The following is a 6000-nucleotide window of genomic DNA, read 5'->3' as shown; positions in this document are numbered from 1 at the left end:
GGAGAACACACCACACTCCTCACAGACAGTCACCCGGAGGAAACCCACATGGACACAGTGAGAACACACTGCACTCCTCACAGACAGTCACCCGGAGCGGGATTCGAACCCACAACCTCCAGGTCCCTGGAGCTGTGTGACTGCAACACATTTTAAACTGATGTTGTCACAACGCAGATTCATGGAAATCCAGTAAAGACAGAGGTTTTAACGTAAACCCCGAGGTGAGCAAGTCAGAGGCAGCAGCGGCAAGGAAACCTCCCTTAGAGCTGGAGGATGAAACCTTGGAAGGAACCAAGGCTCACAAGAAGTGACCTATTCTCCTCTGGTCAAACTACTTATAAATGACTCTTGCGATGAGAATGTGGACATTAAAACGGCCTAACTCCTCTGAGAGCAGGTTTGAACAGAGCCTGATTAGAGGCTGACTCTTCTGTATTAGGTGACAGTGAGGATCAGCGATGCTTGAGTAGTTCTTTCTAAACCTTGAGTAAAGAGAAACACTTCACCTGTGCAACTACAGGAGTTTGGTCAATGCTTGACTACCTCAGCCTCAGGAAGATGTGCGTCCACTCTGTCAGGTCACACTACAGGTCTTTCCAGGTCGCTGACCCTATGTTTGCTGACACCCAGAGGTTGGCACGGCAAATGGAGGCAAAATCTAACAAAATATGGACATGAACCAACAGGTTTTACATCAGTTTATGGAGTATCAGACATAACATGCCGCAGTCACACAACTCCAGTCACACAACTCCAGTCCCACTCTGGGTGACTGTCTGTGAGGAGTGTGGTGTGTTCTCCCTGTGTCTGCGTGGGTTTCCTCCGGGTGACTGTCTGTGAGGAGTTTGGTGTGTTCTCTCTGTGTCTGTGTGGGTTTCCTCCGGGTGACTGTCTGTGAGGAGTTTGGTGTGTTCTCTCTGTGTCTGTGTGGGTTTCCTCCAGGTGCTCCGGTTTCCTCCCATGGTCTAAAAACACACGTTGGTAGGTGGAGGTGTGAGTGTGTGAGTGAATGTGTGAGTGTGTGTCACGCTGTGAAGGATTGGCACCCCCTCCAGGGTGTGTTCCCGCCTTGTGCCCAGTGATTCCGGGTAGGCTCTGGATTTTCCTTAAATCAGCAGAAAACTCACCATCCTACAGTATATTTAAAGTTGTTAGGAATTCATGGTAAGGGCTTCTAAGGAGGTTCAGTTCAACTCTTTAAATTGCACAAAGACGTGCGTCAAAAAGAATGAATGAATTGATAATAATATATGTATATAAATGAATAATGTGCATTAATAATGAACGGCTGTAGGGTCTAAAGCTCCAGCTCAGCTTTTGATTCTAAATGAAATCGTTTCAATCAAATGTTCCTAGAGCGCTTGCTCCATTCAAGGCATCCTGCTACAACATCTCTCTCTCTCTCTCTCTCTCTCTCTCTCTCTCTCTCTCTCTCTCTCTCTCTCTCTCTCTCTCTCTCTCCATCATTTCTTGTCCTCATCAAAGCTTTACGAAATGAAAAGCTGCTAGGGAAGGATTACAGGGATAAGCAGAAGGGCCGAGACATTAAGCACACATGCACGCACAAACACCCACTGCAAAAAGTCAATAAACGTAGATGGACAAAATAAAAGACCTTTCCCAAAACCCTTCCACTTCTTAAGAAACACCCCCCTTATACCACCACTCACTGGACACTTTATTAGAAACACCCCACTTATACCACCACTCACTGGACACTTTATTAGAAACACCCCCCTTATACCACCACTCACTGGCCACTTTATTAGAAACACCCCCCTTATACCACCACTCACTGGCCACTTTATTAGAAACACCCCCGTTATACTACCACTCACTGGCCACTTTATTAGAAACACCCCCTTATACCACCACTCACTGGCCACTTTATTAGAAACACCCCCTTATACCACCACTCACTGGCCACTTTATTAGAAACACCCCCTTATACCACCACTCACTGGCCACTTTATTAGAAACACCCCCCTTATACTACCACTCACTGGACACTTTATTAGAAACACCCCACTTATACCACCACTCACTGGCCACTTTATTAGAAACACCCCCCTTATACCACCACTCACTGGCCACTTTATTAGAAACACCCCCTTATACCACCACTCACTGGCCACTTTATTAGAAACACCCCCTTATACCACCACTCACTGGCCACTTTATTAGAAACACCCCCTTATACCACCACTCACTGGCCACTTTATTAGAAACACCCCCTTATACCACCACTCACTGGACACTTTATTAGAAACACCCCCCTTATACTACCACTCACTGGACACTTTATTAGAAACACCCCCTTATACCACCACTCACTGGCCACTTTATTAGAAACACCCCCCTTATACTACCACTCACTGGCCACTTTATTAGAAACACCCCCTTATACCACCACTCACTGGACACTTTATTAGAAACACCCCCTTATACCACCACTCACTGGACACTTTATTAGAAACACCCCCTTATACCACCACTCACTGGCCACTTTATTAGAAACACCCCCTTATACCACCACTCACTGGCCACTTTATTAGAAACACCCCCTTATACCACCACTCACTGGACACTTTATTAGAAACACCCCCCTTATACCACCACTCACTGGACACTTTATTAGAAACACCCCCTTATACCACCACTCACTGGACACTTTATTAGAAACACCCCCTTATACCACCACTCACTGGCCACTTTATTAGAAACACCCCCTTATACCACCACTCACTGGCCACTTTATTAGAAACACCCCCTTATACCACCACTCACTGGACACTTTATTAGAAACACCCCCCTTATACCACCACTCACTGGACACTTTATTAGAAACACCCCCTTATACCACCACTCACTGGACACTTTATTAGAAACACACCCCTTATACCACCACTCACTGGACACTTTATTAGAAACACCCCCCTTATACCACCACTCACTGGCCACTTTATTAGAAACACCCCCTTATACCACCACTCACTGGCCACTTTATTAGAAACACCCCCTTATACCACCACTCACTGGACACTTTATTAGAAACACACCCCTTATACCACCACTCACTGGCCACTTTATTAGAAACACCCCCTTATACCACCACTCACTGGCCACTTTATTAGAAACACCCCCTTATACCACCACTCACTGGCCACTTTATTAGAAACACCCCCCTTATACCACCATTCACTGGACACTTTATTAGAAACATCCCCCTTATACCACCACTCACTGGCCACTTTATTAGAAACATATGTCTCTATGTATCTACTTTCTAATTTCACCTCCCCACAATGTCTTGTTCATTCCTAATGTCTTTTTTTCTGTTATTCTCAACCTCTCTTTCCTCTTGCTACTAACTACGAGTAAGAAAAGGTCAGAGAGCAGCAAGATGGATGGTTCAACATTTACCATCGTCCACCAAGGAGGGACTTGGAGGTTGTGGGTTTGAGTCCCGCTCCGAGTGACTGTCTGTGAGGAGTGTGGAGTGTTCTCCTTGTGTCTGTGTGGGTTTCCTCCGGGTGACTGTCTGTGAGGAGTTTGGTGTGTTCTCCCTGTGTCTGCATGGGTTTCCTCTTGGTGACTGTCTCTGAGGAGTGTGGCGTGTTCTCCCTGTGTCTGCGTGTTTCCTCCGGGTGCTCCGGTTTCCTCCCACACTCCAAAAACACACGTTGGTAGGTGGATTGCTTACTCAAAAGTGTCTGTAGGTGTGAGTGTGTGTGTGAGTGTGTGTCGCCCTGTGAATGACTGACACCCCCCCACCAAAGTTGTGTATTCCAGCTTGTGCCCAGTGTGCCCAGAGGCTCCGGATCCACCACAACACTGAACTGGATAAGCACTTACAGACAATGGATGAATGAAAGAATTACCTTGTTAAAAACGAGATTGGAACACTATAAAAACGACATCAGTGTACATGTTTGTACTGTAATATTCAATGTTCTAATGCACTGAATATAGGAATACCAACATATTAGGATATTTTTTATAATTTCTGGCAACATTTGGAAAATCAGCTCACCCTGTACTTAAAGCTGTGAAGGATTTTGTGATGAATGGGCAGATATACAGTGACATGAAAGAGAGACTGAATCTGAAAGATAGTAATGTGGAGTTCGAGAGTGTGATGTGAATGAGTGACAGAGAGAAAGAAAGAAATGAAGGAGGAAAGCGCTCTACTGGGACTTGTAGGGACACACTTTATCAGACAAGCCAAATGTGCCTGCCTATTCAATCAGCTTAATCTTTAATGAGCACCCATTGTTCTTGTCTCTTGTGGTGCGTCCTCCTGTTTCTGTCCACTGCTGAGTGGTGCATGAATGACACCTCCACTCCATCCCTCACTCACTCACTCACTACCTCACTCACTAACTCACTCACTCACTAACTCATCCCCTCACTCCACCTGGCCATGAGCCGTATGGCGACCCCTGCTGACCCCTTCTCATTACACTGAGTGCGCAGGTCACTGGAGAAATCACTCTATGTGCTGGCTCAGATGACCCAGGTCGGATCAGTTTGTTGGCCATTACTGTAGATCTGTATCGGAGCCAATATCGGACTTGGACGAGCAGTTGTAAGCCTGGGGTTACATCCTGAGACACTCGTTCATTTCCCTAAGCCTGGAACATGCAACAGTGATCAATTAGGCCAGGGTTCTCCTTCATTTGTAACTGTATGACTACAGTTATACAGTTTTATATGTGCGCTCACATCAAAGGCAATAAGATCCAATTACAAAAATGTCCTCAGGCATCAGGCAGTGCCAGAACATCCTAATGTCTTATGTGCACTATGTTTCAGAGCTATGAACTGTATACTGAAGTAGCCTAGTAGTTATGTCAATGTCTTTTGTCGTCAGCAACTGTATCAAATCAAATAAAGTACAATTCAATAATTGCTGTTTTTTTTATAATTGCCACAGTCTTAGAAAATATGAGACATGTAGGTTTCGAACCTGTGGGAAGAAAAAGCAAGTAGGACCCTGTCTATTTCTGGTTAAAGCTCAGTTTTCAGTGTCAGTTTTGTCTATTTTTGAATTTGCTTTCCTCTGACTCACTTTCCTTACCACTTTTTCTCGCCTTATTCTGACCTATGTGTAAGTCATTGCACTTATAATACAGAGAACCGCAAGAAATGTGATGGATCTAAGAGTGTCATGTGCTGCTAAACTGATACCATTAATGATAGAAAGCATACTCCAGTTTAAAAACGTATTATATATTTTTAATGTAATAAGAAATACATGTTTTATTTCTTAACCCTCTTTTCACCTTTAATGAGGAAATATTATGAACAACAAAATTGTTCAGTACATTTGCACGTTAATTTGGGCATCTGGAGCCTACACACACACACACACACCGTGAAATAAAATAGTCCAGTGTTTTTCTATGTTGTCTACCAAAATCTATAAAACATGGGATATAGCAAGTCATTCTGATTTTGTGCTGTTTTTACATAAAGTGAAGAGACTTAAGAATTGTCCCACCCCTTCATCTGAGTCTCTCCTATCACACTAGCCCTGGACCAGCATTTATATGAGAGCACAAAGTGGAGGTTAAATGAAGTACAACATTCATTCATTATCTGTAAGCGCTTATCCAGTTCAGGGTCGCGGTGGGATCACCCTACCTGGAATCATTGGGCGCAAGGCGCGAATACACCCTGGAGGGGGCGCCAGTCCTTCACAGGGCAACACGAGACACACTCACACGTTTGAGTCGCCAATCCACCTACCAACGTGTGTTTTTTGGACTGTGGGAGGAAACCAGAGCACCCAGAGGAAACCCACGCGGACACAGGGAGAACACACCAACTCCTCACAGACAGTCACCCGGAGCGGGAATCGAATGCCCACAACCTCCAGGCCCCTGGAGCTGTGTGACTACGACACCTACCCGCTGCACTACCTGCCGCCCCTGGAGTACAACAGAAACAACAAAAAAGACGAAGAAGGAGCACTCAATGAAAACGGTTGAAAAC

The sequence above is a fragment of the Hoplias malabaricus genome, chromosome 3 (genome assembly GCF_029633855.1).
Source record: "Hoplias malabaricus isolate fHopMal1 chromosome 3, fHopMal1.hap1, whole genome shotgun sequence".
Lineage (NCBI taxonomy): Eukaryota > Metazoa > Chordata > Actinopteri > Characiformes > Erythrinidae > Hoplias > Hoplias malabaricus.
The sequence above is the reverse complement of the archived record's forward strand: the minus strand, read 5'-3'. Positions refer to the sequence as shown.